Source organism: Polistes dominula, unplaced genomic scaffold, assembly GCF_049000335.1.
Source record: "Polistes dominula isolate Pdom_NZ unplaced genomic scaffold, Pdom_raw_medaka contig_37, whole genome shotgun sequence".
Lineage (NCBI taxonomy): Eukaryota > Metazoa > Arthropoda > Insecta > Hymenoptera > Vespidae > Polistes > Polistes dominula.
The window spans coordinates 5186259-5201431 of record NW_028301169.1 but is presented as its reverse complement, the minus strand read 5'-3'; the positions used below and the strand labels follow the sequence as shown (position 1 = coordinate 5201431).

Sequence of the window (15173 nt, the reverse complement as noted above, 5' to 3'; positions counted from 1 at the left end):
AACACATTCTATACTTTGTAATAAATGTTATTTAAATGTCATATAAATACAGCATCAATTGTACTACAGGCGCCCTCGACTTTCGCACAATTCGCTATTTCGCACATTTCTAAAGATTCAACTGTTTAATCCTCTGCAATCGGATATCCCTTCTCAGGGGACACCAGACTGGCCATCAGATGACAATGTTGTTCGGATAAAAAGAACAAAACAGTTTTGCATTAGGGCGTGCGTCAACGTGTTGTGTGTTTTGCTAATTTAGATAAATACTTTAAAACACAGTTTTTGGTGCATATTTTTTTTCATCACACTAATTTCGAACATTCAACATTTAGGGGAGGATTAAACGGCACATAAAATATTGGTCGGTATACCGAACAGGAAAAGAACACTAGGTAGACCGAGACATAGATGAGAGGATAATATTAGAAGGGATCTGAAAGAAATAGGATACGAAGACCGCGAATGAAAGGATTACGCTCAGGGACGGGAACAATGGCGGGATTTGGTATTTGCGGCAATGAATTTTCGAGTTCCTAACGCCAACTAATAATAATAATAATAATAATAATAATAATAATAATAATAATAATAATAATAATAATAATAATAATAATAATAATAATAATTCGCATGTCAAACGCAACATAACACAATCAACAGGCACACTGGATACAGAAAGGGCAAAATAAATACAACACAATACAACAAATGACTGAAGTAACAATAACACCTCACGACGTCACCAAAACAATAGCTGACACACACAGTTGGAAAGCACCCGGAAAAGACAAAATAGCGAACTACTGGTTAATAAATTTACATCAGCACATATACACCTAGCCAAACTATTCAACAGCTATATTAAAAAACCACACACAACACTAACCATATTAACACAAGGAATAACATATCTTATACCAAAGGACACAACAGACACAACTAACCCAGCCAAATATAGGCCCATTACATGCCTGCCTACAATATACAAAGCACCGACATCGATTATAGCACAGAAACTAGTAGCACACACAACACATAACAATATAATCAGCGAGGAACAAAAGGGATGCTGTAAGGGAAGCCAAGGATGCAAAGAACAATTAGTAATTGACTCAGAAATAATACATCAAGCTAAAATTAAACTATGCATATATAAAATTATGTATATATAGATTACCAAAAGGCTTTCGACAGTGTATCTCATTCATGGCTGATTAGAATACTTGAAATATACAAAATAAACCCAAACCTAATAAAATTTTTAGAGAAAATAATGAGAAATTGGAGTACAATACTAAACATACAAACAGACAAAGGCACCATCACAACAAAACCCATATTAATAAGACGAGGGATATTTCAAGGAGACTCATTAAGGGAACACGTCAACCAAAAAATCGATTTTTTTCCGATTTTCTGAAAGAATATTATTTCAAAAATACTCTCTCAAATTTTCGTAAAGATCCGCGCATTATTTACGAAACTGTACTAGTTTAAGCGAAGCGCGCCGTAGCGCGGCCAGAACAGGTATACGAGCAGCTGCGTATACAGGTATACAAGCGCACTCAAGAAAGTACGAAGGAGACGAGAAAAGCTCGACGGCAATCAAAAGCCACTTCTGCAGAGGCTGCTGATGCAGCAGAGGGTACCTCTTATTACCCTGGAATCAATGATTCAATGTAAATATGAATGGAAGTGTTATCTTAACTTTATCCGTTTATTTCTCCTATTCGCGTTGCCCTCGCTGCGTCCAGACCATTCATCCGATCTTTACCAAAATTTGTACAGTAATACTAGATATACGTATCTAGGGAATGAACGGAAGGATTTTTTGATAAAATGCAAATTTTTTTCGAAAAATCGGCGATTTTGTTGCAAAAAATTCAATTTTTTCGTAAAAAGTACACTATTTTAAAAAAATTAAAAAATGAAAATTTCCTTCCGTTCATTCCCTGCGCAAACATCTCAATTAAAAGAAAGCACTCGGTTTTTTTGTTTGAAATGAACCAATTTTTGGTAGTGAGGGCAACCGCAAATCACCTTTTTTCTTTTTGAACTCTTGGAAGAGTGGCCACAGACAACAATTTACCGTATTTTTACATACCAAAATTTACAAATATAGTTCAGATATATAACTTTCATATATCAAAACTTTGTATTGATATTATTAACCCTTTCGGTACGGAGGGGCTGGCCGCGCTTATACATTCGTGGGACGAGGAAGTTTTCCACGAGAGGGGTTGTACTCTACGGCGGCGTAAGCCGCGAAAACGTGTTTTGCAGCATTCATAGAAATTTCGTGCGTGATTGACACTAAACTTTTCATTCAGAAAAGCCGGGAATTTTAAACACAGAATAGTAAAGTAATGCGTACTATAGAGAGTAATCATACCCACATAATTTACGTGGGTGCCACTAGGCGGCAGTGGTAGCACCCACATAACTTTCTGAGGATGCCGCCAATTGGCGACGGTAGGATCCAGAAAATGTTTAGTGGATGCCGCCAATTGGCGACGGTAGGACCCAGAGAATGTTTAGTGGATGCCGCCAATGGGCGACGGTAGGACTCAGAGAATGTTTAGTGGATGCCGCCAACGGGCGGCAGTAGTACCGAAAGGGTTAAAACCGGCTGCATAAAAAATTCACAAAAAAAACACTTTTTTTACACTCTAAGGTGACGTGTCCCCTTAAGCGCTTTTTGGTTCTGTTTAGCCCTAAACCCACTATCAAATATGTTAAATGACACGAAATACGGCTAAAATATCATGGGAACAAACCCGCATAAAATCACACATCTATTGTCCATGGAAGATTTAAAATTGTTTGCAGCAACTAACCACTAACTGAACTATCTACTCAAGATCACAGAAACATTTAGCACAGACATAAAAATGACGCTAGGGACAGACAAATGTAAGAAAAACAGCATAATCAGAGGATAACAAACCAAACAGGAAGACTACATATTAGACGAAAACGACAACCACATAGAGGCAATGACAGAAATGGACAGCTACAAATACCTAGGGTACAAACAGAAAATAGGAATAGAAAATGCAGTAATCAAAGAAGAATTAAAACACAGATACAGGCAGAGATTAATTAAAATACTCAAGACAGAACTTACAGCAAGAAACAAAACAAAAGCAATAAATACATATGCAATAGCAGTACTAACATACTCTTTTGGGATAGTGAGATGGACCGAAACAGACCTGGAAGCACTTAACACACTCACACGAATACAGTGCAATAGACATAGAATACATCACATACACGCAGCAACTGAAAGATTCACAATCAGCCGAAAAGAAGGAGGAAGAGGATACATAGATATTCGAAACCTCAACTACAAACAAATAGACAACTTAAGAAAATATTTTATGAAGCGGGCACAAGATAGCAAAATACATAGAGCAATAATACATACAGACACGTCAGCCACACCATTACAACTCAACAACCACATATACAACCCATTAAACCTCACATTACGACAGAAAAAAAGAAAACTGGAAACAAAAAACACTGCACAGCAAGCACCCACACCAATTAGCACAAGAACACATTGACCCACAAGCATCCAATGCATGGCTAAAAAAAGGTAACATATACGGTGAAACTGAAGGCTTTATGATAGCCATCCAAGATCAAGTAATCAACACCAGGTATTACAGTAAATACATAATTAAAGACCCGAATACAAAAATAGATAAGTGCAGATTATGTAAAATACAGATAGAAACAATAGAACACATCATAGGCGGATGCACAATACTTGCCAACACAGAATACACCAGACGACACGCAATGTAGCAAAAATAATACACCAACAACTTGCCATAAACCATAAACTAATCACACAGTACACACCCACATATAAATACACACCACAAACCATACTGGAAAATGAAGAGTACAAATTATACTGAAACAGAACCATCACTACAGATAGATACCATACCAAATAACAAACTAGGCATAACACTGAAAGACAAATTATGTAAAATATTGCAGACAATACAATTATTATATTCTATATATTTCATAATTGTTAATTACAATATTTGCGAAATAAATAATAATTTAATATTAATTTTTCAATAAAATGAAGACATTTTTAAATAGAAAAGAAATGACACGTTTGGTAAAATAAAAACAGACCACGCACCTTCTTTGTTTATGTCGACCGTTGGTTCGTTTGGACCTTATACTTTTGTCGCATACCTAGGTGCTTATCTCTGTTTATTCTTCTACCCTTCTATCGCTCCTACCTACAAACATTTCGATTATCAAAATAATATGTGTCAACGCTTTGTAGTATGCAATCGCACACAAATACACACATATACAAAGCTTAGTTGCCAGAAATGGAGACTACGAAGCAGCGCATAAGGAGGAAACCGAGAATAGGAAAAACTATATAGCTATATTCTGTCTCATTCTCTCGCAGACTCAATCCTATATGTTTGTCTCTATTTCTCTTCTTACTAAATATCGTGGCCGTTGCATAGTGGCCCGTCTGTGGGGAACAAGGTTAACGGAAAAGGTTGATCTGGAGATTTACGCGATAGTCGTCAATTAAAGTAACAAAAATATATAAATTTATTAACAAGATACAACTAAACTCTTGGACGCCATATATAGGACTAACTTACATTTCGACCGTTACGTTCAACTTGGGTTTAGTTAGTCTAGTACCCGCATAGGGAGGAAGGGCGCCAGTGTGCCGCGTCGATACACTAGGCACGTATCGCCACAACCACTCCCTCCCTAACATTTAACCTATCTTATTCTTAACAATATGTACAGTCTTTGAGGTTAATAATCTTTGGTACCTAATAAGTTTTAAATTGCACAGTTTTCTTTTCTTGTAGGTTTTCAAAAAACGCTGGTTTTAAACGTTCTGTAGACATATTTGTTGCTATTCCTTTGTAATCTATTTTAAAAACATGATCTGTCAGTCTTTCTATTATTGGAAATGGTCCTTCGTATGGTGCGTCTAATGACTTTTTCATTGCGTCTACTCTTACAAAAACATGGGTGCAGCTGTACAAGGTTTTGTGTACGAAAGGTTTGCTTTTTATATGATGTGCTGTTGGTACAGGACGTATTCTTCTCATATGTTCTCTGAATTTTTCTATATACATCTGTGGATTATCTGGTAGCTCTTCATTTAGAAAAAATTCTCCGGGAAGTCTTAGCGTTACTCCATATAGCATTTCTGCTGCGCTTGCTTTTAAATCTTCCTTATAGCTAGTACGTAAACCTAATAAAACTGTTGGTAAAATATCAACCCATTCTGTTGAACCGCTACAAATTATAGCTGTTTTGAGAGATCGATGCCATCGCTCTATTATTCCATTTGAAGCTGGATGATAAGCTGTTGTGCGAGTTCTTGTGCAACCTAAAAGTTTAGTCAGTGCATTAAATAATTGAGATTCGAATTGTGTACCTTGGTCTGTAGTAATCGTAACCGGAGCTCCAAATCTAGCGATCCATGTGCTATATAATGCGGTTGCTACTGTGTCAGCTGTTATATCTTTTATTGGAGTGGCTTCAGGCCATCTTGTAAAACGATCTATCATTGTAAGACAATATGTATATCCTTTTGATGGTGGTAATGGTCCTACGATATCTATATGGATGTGTTCGAATCGTCCCTTGGGTACCTCTATTTTTTCCGGAGTGATTTTATTATGGCGTTGTATTTTGCTTTTCTGGCACTTAATGCATGTTCTACTCCATTCTCTGATGTCTGCGTTCATTTTTGGCCATACGAAACTTTTCGCGATGATTCTCTTGGTGTTTCTACCACTGGGATGCGATAAGTTATGGGTGGCATTGAAAATTCTTTTACGTAGACTGTTCGGTACGTATGGACGTATATCATCTTTCTCTATGTCACAATACAGGTAGGAGTTTGAATCGTTTATTCTAATTTTGTACAGCTTCCACATAGGCATGCTTCCCTTTAAAATCTGTTGAAGTTCTTCATCTGTAGTTTGTTCTCTGATGAGTTCTTCAGTGGAGATTATGGTTGGCATGTCAATTTGCTCGATTCTCGATAGCGTGTCTGCTATTTGGTTATTTTGGCCTGTTATATGTACTATTTTTGTTGTAAATTGGCCGATATAATCTAGGTGTCTTAATTGTCTTGGAGTGGCTTTGTCGGATTTCTGGTGAAAAGCTTGAGTCAATGGTTTATGGTCGGTTTGTATAGTTATGTCTTGGCCTTCTAGAAGATGTTTGAAAAATTTTATACTTTTGTAGATGGCCAAAAGTTCTCGATCATAAGTGCTATATTTGAGTTGAGCTTTTTCGAGTTTTCTAGAGAAAAATCCGAGAGGTTTCCATTCGTCATTTTCCAATTGTTCCAAGACAGCTCCAATCGCCTTGTCTGAAGCATCAGTTGATAATCGTAGTTTTGCGTTTTCCTTAGGATAGTGTAGCAGTGATGTATCTGATATTTGTTTTTTACATAACTCAAATGCTTCTTCTGTGAGTGGAGTCCATTTTATCGGACGTTTGTCTCTTTTTTTGTTCCAGTTAGTAAGGAGTTTAGCAATATATGAGTTTCTGCTGCTTTTGGTATAAACCTCCTATAGAAATTTAGTATACCTAGAAAACGTCTTAGGTCTGTTATCGTTTTAGGTTTGGGGTAATTCTGAATTGCCTGAACTCGTTCTGTCAACGGTGCAATACCAGCAGAGCTTATTTCAAAACCCAAACACCTGACTTTTTCCTTTGCCAATATGCATTTGTCTATATTTATAGATAAACCGTACTCCTCTAATCTTTTAAATACTGTTTGTAGATGTTGGTAATGTTCTTCTACTGATTTAGAAGCTATTAATATGTCATCTATATAGCAATAACAGTAGTGAAGGTTACGTAATACCGTGTCCATAAATCTCTGGAAAGATTGTGCTGCATTGCATAAACCAAAAGGCATTACCAGATATTCGAATAAACCGAATGGTGTAATTAATGCTGTTTTTTCTCTGTCTTCAGGAGCTATGGGAATTTGATGATAAGCACGAGCGAGATCTAAAACTGAGTATATTTTTGAGCCTTCTAACTGATGTGTAAAGTCGTGTATATGAGGAAGAGGATACCTATCTGGTTGAGTTATACTATTGAGCCTACGGTAGTCACCGCATGGTCTCCATTCTCCAGTTTTCTTCCTTACCATATGTAAAGGACTAGCCCATTGACTTTTTGACGGTTGACAAATACCTTGTTTTAGCATTAATTCGAATTCTTTTTTTGCAGCTTTAAGTTTTTCGGGTGGAAGACGTCTCGCTTTTTCTGTAATTGGAGGGCCTTTAGTTACTATGTAATGTTGAACTCGATGCTTTGTACTATTGGTGAAGTTTGGCTTGGTGATCGCCACGAATTTCCTTAGCAGCTCGTGACATCCACTACTGCTATTGATCGTAGTAATTGTGGGGTGACTGGAATTGCTAATTTCACCTCTGCTAGAAAGTTGCGTTTTGCCATCAATCAATTTTTTATTTTTTATGTCCACCAGTAAATTATAATATCCTAGGAAATCTACTCCCAAAATTGCTCTTGTTGTTTTTGCAACTGTGAACTTCCATATAAATTGTCTACGTAAGCCTAGGTTTATGGAAAGTACTTTTTTACCATACGTATGAATGGTTGAACCGTTTGCAGCATATAGGTTATATTCGCTGTCTAATGTTCTCCTGTCACCAGATGTTTTTGGGATAACAGATATATCAGCGCCTGTGTCTATCAAAAATCTTATTCCGGATATTCTGTCTGGAATTATGAGGCGGCTTTGTCTCTGTGCACCATCTCCAATCGCCTCAATATTAGATGGTGTATCTAGTTTCCCTGTTTTCGCTGATCTGGGCCGGTCCAGTTACAAGGTTTACGACATCTCCATGACTTTTCGCCAAATTTTGCATGGAAATAGCATGGTCTATTCCTATTACGACTCCTAGATCTTGATCTATTCCTGGAATGATAAACTGGTCGATCATATTGTCTGCCATGATATTTACCTCTTACTAAGGTTTCCAGGTGGGCCATTTTTTCTGTGAGCTGTGCCATTTCGTCATGTAGTTTTCTATCTTGAGTTTCGTCTCCCGAGCTTTTGTCAACTATGGTTGCTACCTCATAATGCCCTGTTCTTTCTATTGTTTTATCGGCTAGGGTTGCTAGACGTTCGAGACCAACGTCTTCTACGACTGCTAGTACTTCCTGTATTCTCGTTGGCAATCTCTGTAACCATAGGGTTTGTAGGACTTGGGTACTTACATTGTCTCCTGCTAATAATTTCATTTCTCTTAGCAGAACTGAAGGTTTTTTGTTCTGTAGCTCCAAGCCTGTAAGGAGTTGTCGAAATTTTGATTCTTCCGACGCTGTTAAGCGTGTGATCAATGCCTCCTTTATTTCAGTATATGAATCGTTAGACGTGGTGGCAATTATGTCCGCCACAATTTTCAAGGTCGCAACATCCAAATGTCGGACAACTGCTGCGCTTTTTACGGCATCAGAGCGTACATTATAAGCTGCGAATTCACGCTCTAGCATCATGAACCATAGCGTTGAAACCAACAGTTTTATTAGGTTTACGTACTAGCTATAAGGAAGATTTAAGAGCAAGCGCAGCAGAAATGCTATATGGAGTAACGCTAAGACTTCCCGGAGAATTTTTTCTAAATGAAGAGCTACCAGATAATCCACAGATGTATATAGAAAAATTCAGAGAACATATGAGAAGAATACGTCCTGTACCAACAGCACATCATATAAAAAGCAAACCTTTCGTACACAAAACCTTGTACAGCTGCACCCATGTTTTTGTAAGAGTAGACGCAATGAAAAAGTCATTAGACGCACCATACGAAGGACCATTTCCAATAATAGAAAGACTGACAGATCATGTTTTTAAAATAGATTACAAAGGAATAGCAACAAATATGTCTACAGAACGTTTAAAACCAGCGTTTTTTGAAAACCTACAAGAAAAGAAAACTGTGCAATTTAAAACTTATTAGGTACCAAAGATTATTAACCTCAAAGACTGTACATATTGTTAAGAATAAGATAGGTTAAATGTTAGGGAGGGAGTGGTTGTGGCGATACGTGCCTAGTGTATCGACGCGGCACACTGGCGCCCTTCCTCCCTATGCGGGTACTAGACTAACTAAACCCAAGTTGAACGTAACGGTCGAAATGTAAGTTAGTCCTATATATGGCGTCCAAGAGTTTAGTTGTATCTTGTTAATAAATTTATATATTTTTGTTACTTTAATTGACGACTATCGCGTAAATCTCCAGATCAACCTTTTCCGTTAACCTTGTTCCCCACATAAATAATTGGTGCCGAAACCCGGGAATATAAAAAAAGAAAAAAAAATGGAAATTCAGGGAACAAAGACCGGTACAGCAAAAAATGGCGCAGATAGTCGAACAGAGAACAAAGGACCCGAGATACAGGCAAGCGAATTTCGTAGCGTTAAATTAGCTCCTTTCATGAGAGACGAACCAACGCTATGGTTCATGATGCTAGAGCGTGAATTCGCAGCTTATAATGTACGCTCTGATGCCGTAAAAAGCGCAGCAGTTGTCCGACATTTGGATGTTGCGACCTTGAAAATTGTGGCGGACATAATTGCCACCACGTCTAACGATTCATATACTGAAATAAAGGAGGCATTGATCACACGCTTAACAGCGTCGGAAGAATCAAAATTTCGACAACTCCTTACAGGCTTGGAGCTACAGAACAAAAAACCTTCAGTTCTGCTAAGAGAAATGAAATTATTAGCAGGAGACAATGTAAGTACCCAAGTCCTACAAACCCTATGGTTACAGAGATTGCCAACGAGAATACAGGAAGTACTAGCAGTCGTAGAAGACGTTGGTCTCGAACGTCTAGCAACCCTAGCCGATAAAACAATAGAAAGAACAGGGCATTATGAGGTAGCAACCATAGTTGACAAAAGCTCGGGAGACGAAACACAAGATAGAAAACTACATGACGAAATGGCACAGCTCACAGAAAAAATGGCCCACCTGGAAACCTTAGTAAGAGGTAAATATCATGGCAGACAATATGATCGACCAGTTTATCATTCCAGGAATAGATCAAGATCTAGGAGTCGTAATAGGAATAGACCATGCTATTTCCATGCAAAATTTGGCGAAAAGTCATGGAGATGTCGTAAACCTTGTAACTGGACCGGCCCAGATCAGCGAAAACAGGGAAACTAGATACACCATCTAATATTGAGGCGATTGGAGATGGTGCACAGAGACAAAGCCGCCTCATAATTCCAGACAGAATATCCGGAATAAGATTTTTGATAGACACAGGCGCTGATATATCTGTTATCCCAAAAACATCTGGTGACAGGAGAACATTAGACAGCGAATATAACCTATATGCTGCAAACGGTTCAACCATTCATACGTATGGTAAAAAAGTACTTTCCATAAACCTAGGCTTACGTAGACAATTTATATGGAAGTTCACAGTTGCAAAAACAACAAGAGCAATTTTGGGAGTAGATTTCCTAGGATATTATAATTTACTGGTGGACATAAAAAATAAAAAATTGATTGATGGCAAAACGCAACTTTCTAGCAGAGGTGAAATTAGCAATTCCAGTCACCCCACAATTACTACGATCAATAGCAGTAGTGGATGTCACGAGCTGCTAAGGAAATTCGTGGCGATCACCAAGCCAAACTTCACCAATAGTACAAAGCATCGAGTTCAACATTACATAGTAACTAAAGGCCCTCCAATTACAGAAAAAGCGAGACGTCTTCCACCCGAAAAACTTAAAGCTGCAAAAAAAGAATTCGAATTAATGCTAAAACAAGGTATTTGTCAACCGTCAAAAAGTCAATGGGCTAGTCCTTTACATATGGTAAGGAAGAAAACTGGAGAATGGAGACCATGCGGTGACTACCGTAGGCTCAATAGTATAACTCAACCAGATAGGTATCCTCTTCCTCATATACACGACTTTACACATCAGTTAGAAGGCTCAAAAATATACTCAGTTTTAGATCTCGCTCGTGCTTATCATCAAATTCCCATAGCTCCTGAAGACAGAGAAAAAACAGCATTAATTACACCATTCGGTTTATTCGAATATCTGGTAATGCCTTTTGGTTTATGCAATGCAGCACAATCTTTCCAGAGATTTATGGACACGGTATTACGTAACCTTCACTACTGTTATTGCTATATAGATGACATATTAATAGCTTCTAAATCAGTAGAAGAACATTACCAACATCTACAAACAGTATTTAAAAGATTAGAGGAGTACGGTTTATCTATAAATATAGACAAATGCATATTGGCAAAGGAAAAAGTCAGGTGTTTGGGTTTTGAAATAAGCTCTGCTGGTATTGCACCGTTGACAGAACGAGTTCAGGCAATTCAGAATTACCCCAAACCTAAAACGATAACAGACCTAAGACGTTTTCTAGGTATACTAAATTTCTATAGGAGGTTTATACCAAAAGCAGCAGAAACTCATATATTGCTAAACTCCTTACTAACTGGAACAAAAAAAAGAGACAAACGTCCGATAAAATGGACTCCACTCACAGAAGAAGCATTTGAGTTATGTAAAAAACAAATATCAGATACATCACTGCTACACTATCCTAAGGAAAACGCAAAACTACGATTATCAACTGATGCTTCAGACAAGGCGATTGGAGCTGTCTTGGAACAATTGGAAAATGACGAATGGAAACCTCTCGGATTTTTCTCTAGAAAACTCGAAAAAGCTCAACTCAAATATAGCACTTATGATCGAGAACTTTTGGCCATCTACAAAAGTATAAAATTTTTCAAACATCTTCTAGAAGGCCAAGACATAACTATACAAACCGACCATAAACCATTGACTCAAGCTTTTCACCAGAAATCCGACAAAGCCACTCCAAGACAATTAAGACACCTAGATTATATCGGCCAATTTACAACAAAAATAGTACATATAACAGGCCAAAATAACCAAATAGCAGACACGCTATCGAGAATCGAGCAAATTGACATGCCAACCATAATCTCCACTGAAGAACTCATCAGAGAACAAACTACAGATGAAGAACTTCAACAGATTTTAAAGGGAAGCATGCCTATGTGGAAGCTGTACAAAATTAGAATAAACGATTCAAACTCCTACCTGTATTGTGACATAGAGAAAGATGATATACGTCCATACGTACCGAACAGTCTACGTAAAAGAATTTTCAATGCCACCCATAACTTATCGCATCCCAGTGGTAGAAACACCAAGAGAATCATCGCGAAAAGTTTCGTATGGCCAAAAATGAACGCAGACATCAGAGAATGGAGTAGAACATGCATTAAGTGCCAGAAAAGCAAAATACAACGCCATAATAAAATCACTCCGGAAAAAATAGAGGTACCCAAGGGACGATTCGAACACATCCATATAGATATCGTAGGACCATTACCACCATCAAAAGGATATACATATTGTCTTACAATGATAGATCGTTTTACAAGATGGCCTGAAGCCACTCCAATAAAAGATATAACAGCTGACACAGTAGCAACCGCATTATATAGCACATGGATCGCTAGATTTGGAGCTCCGGTTACGATTACTACAGACCAAGGTACACAATTCGAATCTCAATTATTTAATGCACTGACTAAACTTTTAGGTTGCACAAGAACTCGCACAACAGCTTATCATCCAGCTTCAAATGGAATAATAGAGCGATGGCATCGATCTCTCAAAACAGCTATAATTTGTAGCGGTTCAACAGAATGGGTTGATATTTTACCAACAGTTTTATTAGGTTTACGTACTAGCTATAAGGAAGATTTAAGAGCAAGCGTAGCAGAAATGCTATATGGAGTAACGCTAAGACTTCCCGGAGAATTTTTTCTAAATGAAGAGCTACCAGATAATCCACAGATGTATATAGAAAAATTCAGAGAACATATGAGAAGAATACGTCCTGTACCAACAGCACATCATATAAAAAGCAAACCTTTCGTACACAAAACCTTGTACAGCTGCACCCATGTTTTTGTAAGAGTAGACGCAATGAAAAAGTCATTAGACGCACCATACGAAGGACCATTTCCAATAATAGAAAGACTGACAGATCATGTTTTTAAAATAGATTACAAAGGAATAGCAACAAATATGTCTACAGAACGTTTAAAACCAGCGTTTTTTGAAAACCTACAAGAAAAGAAAACTGTGCAATTTAAAACTTATTAGGTACCAAAGATTATTAACCTCAAAGACTGTACATATTGTTAAGAATAAGATAGGTTAAATGTTAGGAGGGAGTGGTTGTGGCGATACGTGCCTAGTGTATCGACGCGGCACACTGGCGCCCTTCCTCCCTATGCGGGTACTAGACTAACTAAACCCAAGTTGAACGTAACGGTCGAAATGTAAGTTAGTCCTATATATGGCGTCCAAGAGTTTAGTTGTATCTTGTTAATAAATTTATATATTTTTGTTACTTTAATTGACGACTATCGCGTAAATCTCCAGATCAACCTTTTCCGTTAACCTTGTTCCCCACACCGTCGCTTCGTTGCCTCGCCATCTACCGATTCGTTGCCTGAACCACCCATTTCTTTTCAAATCACTCCCTATTCTAAAAAAATTTTCACTTCAAAAAAATAGGAGAAAAAATAGAAAAGTACATATTGCTGGCTGTGGAGATAAAAGACATGTGGCATCAAAATAAGGTGGAAACAATACTTATTATAATGTCAACCACAGGACACATACCCAAAATTCTACACCAGTACATACGTGAAACCCAATTACATCCGAACATATACATACAGCTACAGAAATCAGTTATTATCGGCACATGCTCTATAGTTAGGAAAACACTCAATACACAATAATACAAAGGGATAAGAGAGCACGCTTGACTGAGAAGTCCACGAGATTCTCTATAAAAAGGCCGGACCGAAGTCTGAAACGAAAATGATAAAAGAATAATAATTACAATTATGAAATTTTGTATATAATAAAATGTCATTCCACTATAGCTATTTTGTTTCCTTTATTAACCCTTCTGCATCGTAGTTCTAAACACGCGAAGTTCGTAAAAAATCCGACTGCTTATAGTTCACCACTGCAAAAAACTATAAAGAGGTATAGGAAATTGGTAAAGAGCTTTTATTGATTATTATATTTGTGATGTAAAATGAATGGTGTTATACAAACAAATCACTCGAACAAATATTTCAATTCCGGATTTTAAGATGAAGTTAACAATGTATTTAAGCATTTAATGAAATATTCTGATGATGAAGATATTTTATCAAGTAATTACGTACACAAACCCCACGGCAGTCAACGTGTTAAAATTTGGTAACATATTATTAAAATATTATATGAACATTTTATGAAAAAAAAAGAATATATTTTTTACGATTTTAAAGATATTTCCCCCCTTAATACATTGCAGTGGATGCATACTATCTTACATGTATAAACCAATTCCATATTTTATAAATATTCTAAAAAAAAACATTCATACTCAAACTCTACACAATTTAAAAGTGTGATTTATTGATATTGGAAAGAAAGAGAGAATGTTTAACCAGTTAAGTGCGTTCGACGTGTATACACGTCAGACCAAATCTCTACTGAGATGCGTTTGACGTGTATATTCGTTGTGTAAAATAAAAAATTACCATTCATTATAAAAACTCGAAATCTCAATAAAATGTAATCAGCATATTATTTGGTGGTATGTTCCCTTTATATTACCAATACGACTTCTATGTATTTTATTTATATTTATTTAATTTATTTTTATTTATAAGATGTGCATTTTTTTGACTCAGATATCGTTGATTGTTCTTTCTCTTTCCTTCTTTATATTAAATTAATAAAGAGAATCGAGTTTTAGATAAATATCATTCTATTATCTAAAATCTAATATATATTTATAAAATATTTCATAATTTTTATTTTTCACCATATTTAATGGACTTTCAAAAAACTCCGGCCTATGTTTCATCTTATAAATAATTTTTGAGTACTGTATTTAATAGATGTTCTATTACATCAATATAATGTATTAATCATTACACGTAAAAACCATATTTTTATCACGATTATTTTTCACACCATTATATAACTTACGAT

General features: G+C 36.7%; 1 protein-coding gene across 3 annotated transcripts in view; it reads right to left on the bottom strand.

Moving 5' to 3' along the window:
- Nucleotides 1-15173, bottom strand: part of LOC107073637 (uncharacterized) — a 48034-nt gene that overhangs the window by 19511 nt on the left and 13350 nt on the right. Inside the window, exon 2 of one of the 3 annotated variants that reach the window (XR_016178820.1) lies at nucleotides 4175-4277. The exons of the other annotated variants lie outside the window; for them this stretch is intronic. The gene's annotated coding sequence lies outside the window, so the exon portion shown is untranslated. The remainder of the gene's footprint in view (nucleotides 1-4174; nucleotides 4278-15173) is intronic. 3 annotated transcript variants of the gene reach the window in all.